The sequence below is a fragment of the Oncorhynchus tshawytscha genome, unplaced genomic scaffold (genome assembly GCF_018296145.1).
Source record: "Oncorhynchus tshawytscha isolate Ot180627B unplaced genomic scaffold, Otsh_v2.0 Un_contig_242_pilon_pilon, whole genome shotgun sequence".
Taxonomy (NCBI): Eukaryota; Metazoa; Chordata; class Actinopteri; order Salmoniformes; family Salmonidae; genus Oncorhynchus; species Oncorhynchus tshawytscha.
This window is the reverse complement of record NW_024609593.1, coordinates 1-15,900: the sequence shown is the minus strand read 5'-3', so window position 1 is coordinate 15,900 and position 15,900 is coordinate 1. Positions and strand designations below refer to the sequence as shown.

The window sequence follows — 15,900 nt, the reverse complement described above, 5'->3', positions numbered from 1 at the left end:
ATGTCTTGTAAGCTGTGTGCTAGTCGTTTAAACAGACACCTCGGTGGATTCAACATGTCAATACTGCTCACAAATACAAGTAGTGATGAAGTCAATCTCTCCTCCACTTTGAACCGGGAGAAATTAACATGCATATTATTAATGTTAGCTCTCTGTGTACATTTAAGGGCCAGCCAAATCAACAAATCCCAGCACATATTGATGGGTACACTTCCTGCTTTTACTTCCTGCTTTGCCCCTATGTGCTCGCAATGTCTGCCAGTCCAACCATTATGCCATCGTTGGGGACCGCCGTTCTATTCATTATATTTCTATGATTATAACCTTTTCGTCTTAACCCCGCTTAAACCTTAACCTTAATCAAAGTGCTAAAACCGAACTTTGAATGAAGACCCAAAAAGTTGAATACATTTTTTTTACGACGAAAATTCACATTTTTAACGTTGTTGCCGTGGTAACTAGGGAACGCTTCTCGGCCGGTCGCCAAGGTGACGCGGTATCCGTCACGTCCGGTCTGAGGTTTCCGGAACCCGGCGCGAAAAAATAAATTCAACAGGAAAACAAAAGTCGTGAGAAGGAGCCGTCCCCCTTTTTTTTGTTGTTGGATGAACTACTTTTAATTAATTTACTCCTTATATATATTGCATCTAACGGTGTCGGTTTCTCACTCTTTATAACCCGTATTGTCAACTAAGAAGTGATCCACTTTTCAAGCAAAGGTAACTTTAACTAACTAGTCACATCCGCTTTTGATACTCCTTTAAGTATGAAAATAAACATGTGTTTTCTCTGGTCAAAGTTGTGTGTTTTGGGTTGTGCCGAGGCTGAGTTAGTTGGTTAGATATTGAATAGGATTAGTTAGCCTCTGTGCACCTTCATCAATTATCTATTTATCTCCACCATTCAGAATTGAAAGTAATAGTTTGTTTCCCCCCTAACTAGTGACATTAAACTAGTTGTTTACAGATCATTGAAGTTGAAGCAGTGTGGTTTATAGTGAAGGATATACACTGCAGTGTGGTTTATAGTGAAGGATCTATAATGCAGTGTGGTTTATAGTGAAGGATCTATAATGCAGTGTGGTTTATAGTGAAGGATATACACTGCAGTGTGGTTTATAGTGAAGGATATACACTGCAGTGTGGTTTATAGTGAAGGATATATAATGCAGTGTGGTTTATAGTGAAGGATATACACTGCAGTGTGGTTTATAGTGAAGGATATATAATGCTGTGTGGTTTATAGTGAAGGATATATAATGCTGTGTGGTTTATAGTGAAGGATATACACTGCAGTGTGGTTTATAGTGAAGGATATACAATGCAGTGTGGTTTATAGTGAAGGATATATAATGCAGTGTGGTTTATAGTGAAGGATATATAATGCTGTGTGGTTTATAGTGAAGGATATACACTGCAGTGTGGTTTATAGTGAAGGATATACAATGCAGTGTGGTTTATAGTGAAGGATATATAATGCTGTGTGGTTTATAGTGAAGGATATATAATGCTGTGTGGTTTATAGTGAAGGATATACACTGCAGTGTGGTTTATAGTGAAGGATATATAATGCTGTGTGGTTTATAGTGAAGGATATACAATGCAGTGTGGTTTATAGTGAAGGATATACACTGCAGTGTGGTTTATAGTGAAGGATATACACTGCAGTGTGGTTTATAGTGAAGGATATATAATGCAGTGTGGTTTATAGTGAAGGATATACAATGCAGTGTGGTTTATAGTGAAGGATATACAATGCAGTGTGGTTTATAGTGAAGGACACAATGCAGTGTGGTTTATAGTGAAGGATATACAATGCAGTGTGTGGTTTATAGTGAAGGATATACAATGCTGTGTGGTTTATAGTGAAGGATATACAATGCAGTGTGGTTTATAGTGAAGGATATATAATGCAGTGTGGTTTATAGTGAAGGATATACAATGCAGTGTGGTTTATAGTGAAGGATATATAATGCAGTGTGGTTTATAGTGAAGGATATACAATGCAGTGTGGTTTATAGTGAAGGATATACAATGCAGTGTGGTTTATAGTGAAGGATATACAATGCAGTGTGGTTTATAGTGAAGGATATACACTGCAGTGTGGTTTATAGTGAAGGATATATAATGCAGTGTGGTTTATAGTGAAGGATATATAATGCAGTGTGGTTTATAGTGAAGGATATACACTGCAGTGTGGTTTATAGTGAAGGATATATAATGCAGTGTGGTTTATAGTGAAGGATATATAATGCAGTGTGGTTTATAGTGAAGGATATACACTGCAGTGTGGTTTATAGTGAAGGATATACAATGCAGTGTGGTTTATAGTGAAGGATATACAATGCAGTGTGGTTTATAGTGAAGGATATACACTGCAGTGTGGGGTTTATAGTGAAGGATATACAATGCAGTGTGGTTTATAGTGAAGGATATACACTGCAGTGTGGTTTATAGTGAAGGATATACAATGCAGTGTGGTTTATAGTGAAGGATATATAATGCAGTGTGGTTTATAGTGAAGGATATATAATGCAGTGTGGGGTTTATAGTGAAGGATATATAATGCAGTGTGGTTTATAGTGAAGGATATATAATGCAGTGTGTGGTTTATAGTGAAGGATATATAATGCAGTGTGGTTTATAGTGAAGGATATATAATGCAGTGTGGTTTATAGTGAAGGATATATAATGCAGTGTGTGGTTTATAGTGAAGGATATACACTGCAGTGTGTTTATAGTTTATATTGAAGGATATACACTGCAGTGTGTGGTTTATAGTGAAGGATATATAATGCAGTGTGGGGTTTATAGTGAAGGATATATAATGCTGTGTGGGGTTTATAGTGAAGGATATATAATGCTGTGTGGTTTATAGTGAAGGGTATATAATGCTGTGTGGTTTATAGTGAAGGATATATAATGCTGTGTGGTTTATAGTGAAGGATATACAATGCAGTGTGGTTTATAGTGAAGGATATACACTGCAGTGTGGGGTTTATAGTGAAGGATATACACTGCAGTGTGTGGTTTATAGTGAAGGATATACACTGCAGTGTGTGGTTTATAGTGAAGGATATATAATGCAGTGTGGGGTTTATAGTGAAGGACATACAATGCAGTGTGGTTTATAGTATATAAGGATATATAATGCTGTGAGGTTTATAGTGAAGGACATACAATGCAGTGTGGTTTATAGTGAAGGATATACAATGCAGCGTGGTTTATAGTGAAGGACATACAATGCAGTGTGGTTTATAGTGAAGGATATATAATGCTGTGTGGTTTATAGTGAAGGATATACAATGCAGTGTGGTTTATAGTGAAGGATATACAATGCAGTGAGGTTTATAGTGAAGGATATACACTGCAGTGTGGGGTTTATAGTGAAGGATATACAATGCAGCGTGGTTTATAGTGAAGGATATATAATGCAGTGTGGGGTTTATAGTGAAGGATATACAATGCAGTGTGGGGTTTATAGTGAAGGATATATAATGCAGTGTGGTTTATAGTGAAGGATATACAATGCAGTGTGGGGTTTATAGTGAAGGATATACAATGCAGTGTGGTTTATAGTGAAGGATATACAATGCAGTGTGGTTTATAGTGAAGGATATACAATGCAGTGTGGTTTATAGTGAAGGATATATAATGCTGTGTGGTTTATAGTGAAGGATATATAATGCTGTGTGGTTTATAGTGAAGGATATATAATGCTGTGAGGTTTATAGTGAAGGACATACAATGCAGTGTGGTTTATAGTGAAGGATATATAATGCTGTGAGGTTTATAGTGAAGGACATACAATGCAGTGTGGTTTATAGTGAAGGATATACAATGCAGCGTGGTTTATAGTGAAGGACATACAATGCAGTGTGGTTTATAGTGAAGGATATACAATGCAGTGTGGTTTATAGTGAAGGATATACAGTGCAGTGTGTGGTTTATAGTGAAGGATATATAATGCTGTGAGGTTTATAGTGAAGGACATACAATGCAGTGTGGTTTATAGTGAAGGATATACAATGCAGTGTGGTTTATAGTGATATACAATGCAGTGTGGTTTATAGTGAAGGATATACAATGCAGTGTGTGGTTTATAGTGAAGGATATACAATGCAGTGTGGGGTTTATAGTGAAGGATATACAATGCAGTGTGGGGTTTATAGTGTGGTTTATTGTGAAGGATATACAGTGCAGTGTGTGGTTTATAGTGAAGGATCTATAATGCAGTGTGGTTTATAGTGACGGATATATAATGCAGTGTGGTTTACAGTGAAGGATATACACTGCAGTGTGGTTTATATACATATATTTTGCAGGTTGTTTGGAGACATGAATCCAGAAGACGTGGTTATCATTCTCAGTGATGATGATGATGATGTGTCCATCAACGACTCGGTCTACATCGTCGAAGACATCCAGAACAACGGTAAGACGTCAGCAAAAATAGTTTGTAGGAAGATAAAAGGGGAAAGAACAGGGAAGTGAAAGGAGAGAACTCAAGATAACCACGTCAGCACTTCCTAAAATCCAGAGTGTCAACCTCTGTGAACTTTAGTCCAGTGCTTTCTATATCTATATCATCTATATCTATATCATCGATACCATCTATACCTATATCATCTATATCTATATCATCTATATCTATATCTATATCAACTATATCTATATCATCGATACCATCTATATCTATATCAACTATATCTATATCATCGATACCATCTATATCTATATCAACTATATCTATATCATCGATACCATCTATATCTATATCATCTATATCTATATCATCGATACCATATATCTATATCATCTATATCATCGATAACATATATCTATATCATCTATATCTATATCATCGATACCATCTATATCTATATCAGCTATATCTATATCAGCTATATCATCGATAACATATATCTATATCATCTATATCTATATCATCGATGCCATCTATATCTATATCAACTATATCTATATCAGCTATATCATCGATAACATATATCTATATCATCTATATCTATATCATTGATACCATCGATACCATCATCATCATTGATACCATATATATCTATATCTATATCATCTATATCTATATCATCGATACGTCTATATCTATATCATCTATATCTATATCATTGATAACATATATCTATATCATCGATACCATATATATCTATATCTATATCATCTATATCTATATCATCGATACATCTATATCTATATCATCTATATCTATATCATTGATACCATCTATATCTATATCATCGATAACATATATCTATATCATCTATATCTATATCATCTATATCATATATATAGCTATATCATCTATCCATATCATCGATACCATATATAATCTATATCTATATAATCTATATATATATATCATCTATATCTATATCATCGATACCATCTATATCTATATCATCTATATCTATATCATCGATACCATCTATATCTATATCATCGATACCATATATCTATATCATCTATCTATATCATTGATACCATATACCTATATAATCTATATCTATATCATCGATACCATATATAATCTATATCATCTACATCTATATAATCAATGCTATATATATCTATAACATCTATATCATCTACATCTATATAATCAATGCCATATATAGCTATATCATCTATCCATATCATCGATACCATATATCATCTATATCTATATAATATATCTATATCATCTCCATCTATATAATCAATGCCATGTATATCTATATCATCTATACCATATATATCTATATCATCTATACCATATATATCTATATCATCTACATCTATATCATCTACATCTATATAATCAATGCCATATATATCTATATCATCTATATCATCTACATCTATATCATCTACATCTATATAATCAATGCCATATATATCTATATCATCTACATCTATATAATCAATGCCATATATCTATATCATGTATACCATATATATCTATACCATATATATCTATACCATATATATCTATATCATCTATACCATATATATCTATACCATATATATCTATATCATCTATACCATATATATCTATATCATCTATACCATATATATCTATATCATCTATGCCATATATATCTATATCATCTATACCATATATATCTATATCATCTATACCATATATATCTATATCATCTATACCATATATATCTATATCATCTATACCATATATATATACCATATATATCTATAACATCTATATCATCTACATCTATATAATCAATGCCATATATCTATATCATCTACATCTATATAATCAATGCCATATATATCTATATCATCTATGCCATATATATCTATATCATCTATGCCATATATATCTATATCATCTATACCATATATATCTATATCATCTATGCCATATATATCTATATCATCTATACCATATATATCTATATCATCTATACCATATATATCTATATCATCTATACCATATATATCTATATCATCTATACCATATATATCTATATGGTCCGTTCAATACAGCCACAGCAGGGATGACGGGCTTCATTCTCCCTTCATTCATTCATCTATACCATATATATCTATATCATATGACGGGCTTCATTCTCCCTTCATTTCTGAAGAAAATCACTAACAGGCCGATTGACTTGAGTCTCTTTCAACTTTCGAGTGCCTATCTAATATAACAAGACAGCTAAATCATTTGAATGATTTGAGCTGAAGTCTGTGTTGCACTTTGAATTATCAACCACAGACATGCCTGTCTGAACTCTGAACTCTGAACTCTGAACTCTGAACCAGTCTGGAAGCTGACTGCTGTATTTATGATGGCGGTAGGAGAGCAACTGTGGGTAGGTCTGCTTAATGTGTCTGTGTGTGTGTCTGTATACACAGTGTACAAAACATTAGGAACACCTGCTCTTAAACACCTGCTCTTTTTAAGGAGGTAGATCAGATTTAATATTGCAAACTGAAGCTTCCATCAATGTAATTGTCTTCATCATTTCCAATCGCCCATATATTTTTTTGTAAATATATCATGCAGTAGATCAGTCTAAACCCCTGTGGTCTCTGTATCCCCTGTGTATATAGTATACCCAGTAGATCAGTCTAAACCCCTGTGGTCTCTGTATCCCCTGTGTATATAGTATACCCAGTAGATCAGTCTAAACCCCTGTGGTCTCTGTATCCCCTGTGTATATAGTATACCCAGTAGATCAGTCTAAACCCCTGTGGTCTCTGTATCCCCTGTGTATATAGTATACCCAGTAGATCAGTCTAAACCCCTGTGGTCTCTGTATCCCCTGTGTATATAGTATACCCAGTAGATCAGTCTAAACCCCTGTGGTCTCTGTATCCCCTGTGTATATAGTATACCCAGTAGATCAGTCTAAACCCCTGTGGTCTCTGTATCCCCTGTGTATATAGTATACCCAGTAGATCAGTCTAAACCCCTGTGGTCTCTGTATCCCCTGTGTATATAGTATACCCAGTAGATCAGTCTAAACCCCTGTGGTCTCTGTATCCCCTGTGTATATAGTATACCCAGTAGATCAGTCTAAACCCCTGTGGTCTCTGTATCCCCTGTGTATATAGTATACCCAGTAGATCAGTCTAAACCCCTGTGGTCTCTGTATCCCCTGTGTATATAGTATACCCAGTAGATCAGTCTAAACCCCTGTGGTCTCTGTATCCCCTGTGTATATAGTATACCCAGTAGATCAGTCTAAACCCCTGTGGTCTCTGTATCCCCTGTGTATATAGTATACCCAGTAGATCAGTCTAAACCCCTGTGGTCTCTGTATCCCCTGTGTATATAGTATACCCAGTAGATCAGTCTAAACCCCTGTGGTCTCTGTATCCCCTGTGTATATAGTATACCCAGTAGATCAGTCTAAACCCCTGTGGTCTCTGTATCCCCTGTGTATATAGTATACCCAGTAGATCAGTCTAAACCCCTGTGGTCTCTGTATCCCCTGTGTATATAGTATACCCAGTAGATCCGTCTAACTGCAGCAGGTCACATGATCCTGAAGGAGAAGAGGACCTGGTCGTGACCTTCTGTCAGAGAGGAGAGGTGCTGCCTCACGCACGCTATGACTGTACCGCACACACCTTCACGTGAGTCACACCTTCACGTGAGTCACGTGGAGACACACACACCTTCACGTGGGAGACACACACACCTTCACGTGGGAGACACACACACACCTTTACGTGGGAGACACACGCACACCTTCACGTGAGTCACGCGCACACCTTCACGTGGGAGACACACACACACACCTTCACGTGGGAGACACACACACACACCTTCATGTGAGAGAGACACATCTTCACGTGAGAGACACACACACCTTCACGTGAGAGACACACACACCTTCGCGTGAGAGAGACACACACAACTTCACGTGAGAGAGACACACACACCTTCACGTGAGAGTTACACACACCTTCACGTGAGAGAGACCACACACACCTTCATGTGAGAGAGACCCACACACACTTTCACGTGAGAGACACACACACACCTTCAAGTGAGAGAGACACACACACACCTTCACGTGAGAGAGACCCACACACCTTCATGTGAGAGACACACACACACACTTTCACGTGAGAGAGACACACACAACTTCACGTGAGAGAGACACACACTTTCATGTGAGACACACCTTCATGTGAGAGACACACACACATATTTTCACGTGAGAGACACACACACACACTTCTCTGCTTTCTAACATCAACGTCTCCTCTCCTCCAGACCAACAGACAGTGATGTAGGAGGACCAATAGAATCCAACCAGCTCTTCTGTCACCAGTGCTTCTGTTACGTCTGTGACAAGGTCGCCTCGGAGGTGAGCTGTGTGAGGGAGACGTGAAGGTAAACTCTGTAGAGCTGTCAGAGAGATGTGAAGGTAAACTCTGTAGAGCTGTCTCAGAGAGATGTGAAGGTAAACTCTGTGTGTGTGTGTGTGTGTGTGTGTGTGCTGCAGTGTTCTGTGTGGACTGTGTCAGGAGTGTGCCACTGCAACGCCCATAAGAGGAGTGTGTTCTGGAGCAACAAGAGAGACAAGGTGGTTCTGGGATACCTTCAGGTCAGTTTAACCTTCAGGTCAGTTTAACCTTCAGGTCAGTTTAACCCTTAACCTTCAGGTCAGTTTAACCTTTAACCTTCAGGTCAGTTTGACCTTCAGGTCAGTTTAACCTTTAACCTTCAGGTCAGTTTAACCCTTAACCTTCAGTTCAGTTTAACCTTTACCCTCCTGTCTGTCTGTCTGTCTGTCTGTCTGTCTTTTCATTTAACTTTCTGCAGATGTTTAACTTCAACCTGCTGGAGATCGACAGCGACCTCCGACTGGCAGGTAGACCAAGACACACACACAATGTCCATCCATTACTACACACACACACACACAGACAATGTCCATCCATTACTACACACACACACAATGTCCATCCATTACTACACACACACACAATGTCCATCCATTACTACACACACACACAATGTCCATCCATTACTACACACACACACACACACACAATGTCCATCCATTACTACACACACACACAATGTCCATCCATTACTACGAGCCCTACACACACACACACACACACAATGTCCCATCCATTACTACGAGCCCTACACACACACACACACACACGCAATGTCCATCCATTACTACGAGCCAGACACACACTCACAATGCCCATCCATTACTACGAGCCCGTTCTCCCCAATTAAGGTGCCACCAACCACCTGTGCTGTACACACACACACACACACACACACACACACACACCTGTGTTCTGTGTGTGTAGAGTCCTACTGCTGCAGTTGGAGGAGGAGTTGTCCAAAGAGTACGCCTCCTTCCAGAGGGGCGTGGCTGTGAGGGGATTGGCTGTCCAATGTGCCTGTCACTGCCACACAGCCAATCGTTTGGAATGCGGGAACTGCCATTCAAATCACCTGCTGCTACTGGTCTACGAGTAAGACTCCCTTGTTCCATCGTTAATATCCTGTTACTATGGGGACTCTTACTATGGGGATTATTACCATGGGGAGTATTACTATGTTGGACTGGGGAGTATTACCATGTTGGACTGGGGAGTATTACCATGTTGGACTGGGGAGTATTACCATGTTGGACTGGGGAGTATTATCATGTTGGACTGGGGAGTATTACCATGTTGGACTGGGGAGTATTACCATGTTGGACTGGGGGGAGTATTACCATGTTGGACTGGGGAGTATTACCATGTTGGACTGGGGAGTATTACCATGTTGGACTGGGAGTATTACCATGTTGGACTGGGGAGTATTACCATGTTGGACTGGACTGGGGAGTATTACCATGTTGGACTGGGGAGTATTACCATGTTGGACTGGGGAGTATTACCATGTTGGACTGGGGAGTATTACCATGTTGGACTGGGGAGTATTACCATGTTGGACTGGGGAGTATTACCATGTTGGACTGGGGAGTATTGGCATGTTGGACTGGGGAGTATTGGCATGTTGGACTGGGGAGTATTGGCATGTTGGACTGGGGAGTATTACCATGTTGGACTGGGGAGTATTACCATGTTGGACTGGGGAGTATTACCATGTTGGACTGGGGAGTATTACCATGTTGGACTGGGGAGTATTACCATGTTGGACTGGGGAGTATTATCATGTTGGACTGGGGACTGGGGAGTATTACCATGTTGGACTGGGGAGTATTACCATGTTGGACTGGGGACTGGGACTGGGGAGTATTACCATGTTGGACTGGGGAGTATTACCATGTTGGACTGGGGAGTATTACCATGTTGGACTGGGGAGTATTACCATGTTGGACTGGGGAGTATTACCATGTTGGACTGGGGAGTATTATCATGTTGGACTGGGGAGTATTACCATGTTGGACTGGGGACTGGGAGTATTACCATGTTGGACTGGGGACTGGGGATTATTACCATGTTGGACTGGGGAGTATTACCATGTTGGACTGGGGACTGGGGATTATTACCATGTTGGACTGGGGAGTATTACCATGTTGGACTGGGGAGTATTATTACTTATTTACTGTTTTCTGTTGTTTGTGTTAATTTTTGTGGTGTGTGTGTGTGTGTTGCAGTTATTCGCAGGTGTTTGAGTGTGTGTGCTGGGGAGCTTCCTTGGACGTGCGGAGAGAGAGAGACCGAAAGCAGCAGCTGTTATGAGACTTGGAGCAGCTCAACTCTTCATTACACACTGTCAACCTCCTGGGTACACACACACACACACACACCCCACACCACACCACACCACACCACACCACACCACACCACACACACACTGATTTCACAATTGGCTCATAAGATTCCTTTTTCAAACCGTCCTGTGGCCATTTTAATCAAAATCCCTGACTAAAACATTCCCCCCACACAAAGTTAAAATCACCTGTACAGTTACCAAGACTAATGGTTTAAACCCCCACCGTTCACCCAAATGGTATGCTCCTACAGACAGTGAGTCACATGTCCTTGTCATGCTATATGAAGCAGGCAGTCAGGCATCAAGGCATTCAGTGACTGTTCCATTTAACTTTAGAATGGGCAAAACTAGTGACCGAAGTAACTTTGAGCCATGTTATGATGGTCGGTGCCAGTTCCAGTATCTCAGAAATGTCTGCCCTCCTGGGCTTTTCACGCATTACAGTGTCTAGGGTGACAAACAAAACACATCCAGTCAGCGGCAGGGTGAAAACAGCTTGTTGATGAGAGGGTCAAGGAGAACGGCAAGAATGGTGCAAGTTAACAGGCGGGCCACAAACAGACAAATAACGGTGCAGAACGACATATCAGAAACTCAGTCGGTCCTTATCACAGATGGACTATTTCAGCAGACTATCAGATTAAAAACAAGAAGAAGCAGCTCCAGTGTGCACGCCATCACCAACACTGGACAATTGAGGAGTGGGGAAAACACTGCCTGGTCCGACGAATCTGTTCCACCACGCTGATGGAAGAGTCAGGGTTTGATCCATGGATGGACCCCATCCTGCCTGGTGTCAAAAGTACAGGCTGATGGAAGAGTCAGGGTTTGATCCATGGACCCATCCTGCCTGGTGTCAACGGTACAGGCTGGTGGAAGAGTCAGGGTTTGATCCATGGACCCATCCTGCCTGGTGTCAACGGTATAGGCTGGTGGAAGAGTCAGGGTTTGATCCATGGACCCATCCTGCCTGGTGTCAACGGTACAGGCTGATGGAAGAGTCAGGGTTTGATCCATGGACCCATCCTGCCTGGTGTCAACGGTATAGGCTGGTGGAAGAGTCAGGGTTTGATCCATGGACCCATCCTGCCTGGTGTCAACGGTACAGGCTGATGGAAGAGTCAGGGTTTGATCCATGGACCCATCCTGCCTGGTGTCAACGGTACAGGCTGGTGGAAGAGTCAGGGTTTGATCCATGGACCCATCCTGCCTGGTGTCAACGGTACAGGCTGGTGGCGGTGGTTTAATGGTGTGGGGAGTGTTTTTCCCTGTCACACGTTTAGGTCCCTTGTTCCCCAATTGATCAACATGTCCATTCCCCCCGAAGAATTCAGGCTGTTCTGAATAATTCATGTTACAATACAAGTCCCTGGAGAAGGATGTACTTGGACATATCAGAGTAGGGGTCTGTGCCGGCCACCACATTCAATAGGACATAGGACGTCATTACCCCCTAGCGATCCAATGTTTTCAGAAGATGCTAATGGTTCCAGAAGATGTTAATGGTTCCAGAAGATGTTAATGGTTCCAGAAGATGTTAATGGTTCCAGAAGATGCTAATGGTTTCAGAAGATGTTAATGGTTCCAGAAGATGTTAATGGTTCCAGAAGATGCTAATGGTTCCAGAAGATGTTAATGGTTCCAGAAGATGTTAATGGTTCCAGAAGATGTAATGGTTTCAGAAGATGCTAATGGTTCCAGAAGATGTTAATGGTTCAGAAGATGTTAATGGTTTCAGAAGATGCTAATGGTTTCAGAAGATGCTAATGGTTCAGAAGATGCTAATGGTTCCAGAAGATGTTAATGGTTTCAGAAGATGCTAATGGTTTCAGAAGATGTTAATGGTTTCAGAAGATGTTAATGGTTCCAGAAGATGTTGGTTTCAGAAGATGGGTTCCAGAAGATGCTAATGGTTCCAGAAGATGTTAATGGTTTCAGAAGATGTTAATGGTTCCAGAAGATGCTGATGGTTTCAGAAGATGTTAATGGTTTCAGAATATTGAAGTGTCCGTTTGGATGCGGAGTGCTGATGATCATTTTGGCCAAACACTTCATTACCCCCAAACGATCCAACATAGGTCTTCACTACCCCCTAGTGATCCAACATAGGACCACCACATTCAATAGGACATAGGACTTCATGGGTATCACTTCCAGATCCTGTACCTTCCAGATCCTGTACCTTCCAGATCCTGTACCTTCCAGATCCTGTACCTTCCAGATCCAGTACCTTCCAGATCCAGTACCTTCCAGATCCAGTACCTTCCAGATCCAGTACCTTCCAGATACTATACCCCCCTTTTTCTCCCAATTTCATGGTATGCAATTGGTAGTTATTCTTGTCTCATTGCTGCAACTCCCGTACGGACTCGGGAGAGGCGAAGGTCGAGCCGTGCGTCCCCACGAAACACAACCCAACCAAATCATACTGCTTCTTGACACAATGCCCATAACCCGAGCCAGCCGCATCAATGTCCCGGAGGAAGCGATGCACACCTGGCGACCAAGTCAGCGTGCCCCTGTGCCCGGCCCGCCACAGGAGTCGCCAGTGCGAGATGGGGCGAGGACATCCCTGCCCAAACCCTCCCCCTAACCGGCGGCACTGGTCTCCCGGTCGCGGCCGGCTGCGACAGAGCCTGGACTCGAACCCTGAATCTCTAGTGGCTGTGATGCAGTGCCTAAGACCACGGCACCATTCGAGGCTTCACACTTCTAATATGACTAAATCTGCCTCGACGTCTAACCCCCTGACTTCTGTGACCTCTAACCCCTAACAGACCAGTGATTTCCCATCATCTTGAGGCCAGGACAGCGGAGGCCCTGCCCTTGCTGCTAACCAGGTACACACACACACACACACAAATCCCATATGGACCCCTACACCTAAAGCACGTGGCGATCTCAGGTATTTGGGATAGAATAGCTCCACCTTGCATTCTGATAATCTTGGTAAGTTTCAAATATATTGCTGAGACTCATCAAATTCTCTCAGACCTCCACAAGTGGTATAGGGTGTAGAGTTCTAGAGGTCCATTTAGGACTGGGTAACACCATAGGTCTAGGAGTCCATTTAGGACTGGGCACACCATAGGGCTTAGGTCCATTTAGACTGGGTACTTACAGAGGTCCATTTAGGACTGGGTAACACCATAGGGTCTAGAGGTCCATTTAGGACTGGGGCAACACCATAGGTCTAGAGGTCCATTTAGGACTGCAAGACCATAGGTCTAGAGGTCCATTTAGGACTGTAAGTAACACCATAGAGGTCCATTTAAATTGCAACACCATAGGGTCTATGAGCCCATTTAGGACTGCAACACCATAGGGTCTAGAGGTCCATTTAGGACTGGGTAACACCATAGAGGTCCATTTAGGACTGTAACACCATAGAGGTCCATTTAGGACTGGGTAATCATGGAGTGTCCATTAGGACTGGGTAACACCATAGAGGTCCATTTAGGACTGGGGTAAACCATAGAGGTCCATTTAGGACTGGGTAACACCATAGAGGTCCATTTAGGACTGGGTAACACCATAGAGGTCCATTTAGGGACTGGGTAACACCATAGAGGTCCATTTAGGACTGGGTAACACCATAGAGGTCCATTTTAGGACTGGGTAACACCATAGAGGTCCATTTAGGACTGGGTAACCATTTAGGACTGGGTAACACCATAGAGGTCCATTTAGGACTGGGTAACACCATTAGAGTCCATTTAGGACTGGGTAACACCATAGAGGTCCATTTGGACCTAGGGTAACACCATAGAGGTCCATTTAGACTGGGTAACACCATTATGGAGGTCCATTTAGGACTGGGTAACACCATAGAGGTCCATTTAGGACTGGGTAACACCATAGATTTAGGTCCCATGGGGTCCATTTAGGACTGGAGTAACACCATAGAGGTCCATTTAGGACTGGGTAACACCATGGAGGTCCATTTAGGACTGGGTAACACCATAGAGGTCCATTTTAGGACTGGGTAACACCATGAAGAGGTCCATTTTAGGACTGGGTAACACCATAGAGGTCCATTTAAGGACTGGGTAACACCATAGAGGGGTCCATTTAGGACTGGGTAACACCATAGAGGTCCATTTAGGACTGGGTAACACCATAGGGTCCATTTAGGACTGGGTAACACCATAGAGGTCCATTTAGGACTGGGTAACACCATAGAGGTCCATTTAGGACTGGGTAACACCATAGAGGTCCATTTAGGACTGGGTAACACCATAGGGTCTAGAGGTCCATTTAGGACTGGGTAACACCATAGAGGTCCATTTAGGACTGGGTAACACCATAGGGTCTAGAGGTCCATTTAGGACTGGGTAACACCATAGAGGTTCATTTAGGACTGGGTAACACCATAGAGGTCCATTTAGGACTGGGTAACACCATAGGGTCTAGAGGTCCATTTAGGACTGGGTAACACCATAGGGTCTAGGGGTCCATTTAGGACTGGGTAACACCCATAGAGATCCATTTAGGACTGGGTAACACCATAGAGATCCATTTAGGATTGGGTAACTTGTCTCTGTGTGTGTGTGTCTCTGTGTGTCTCTGTGTGTTCAGGGTAATGGAGGCGGTGCGGAGACAGATGGTGGAGTGTGACTTCAGTCCAGAGTTTCTCCAGAAACTTCAAGGTTT

General features: G+C 41.5%; 1 long non-coding RNA gene across 1 annotated transcript; it reads left to right on the top strand.

The window, feature by feature from the left end:
• Window positions 1–11,172: 11,172 nt before the first annotated feature.
• On the top strand, window positions 11,173–15,898 carry LOC121845228. The gene is made up of 3 exons (XR_006082456.1): window positions 11,173–11,259; window positions 14,025–14,087; window positions 15,826–15,898. It is a non-coding gene; the product is annotated as an uncharacterized LOC121845228 (long non-coding RNA).
• The last annotated feature ends 2 nt before the right edge of the window (window positions 15,899–15,900 follow it).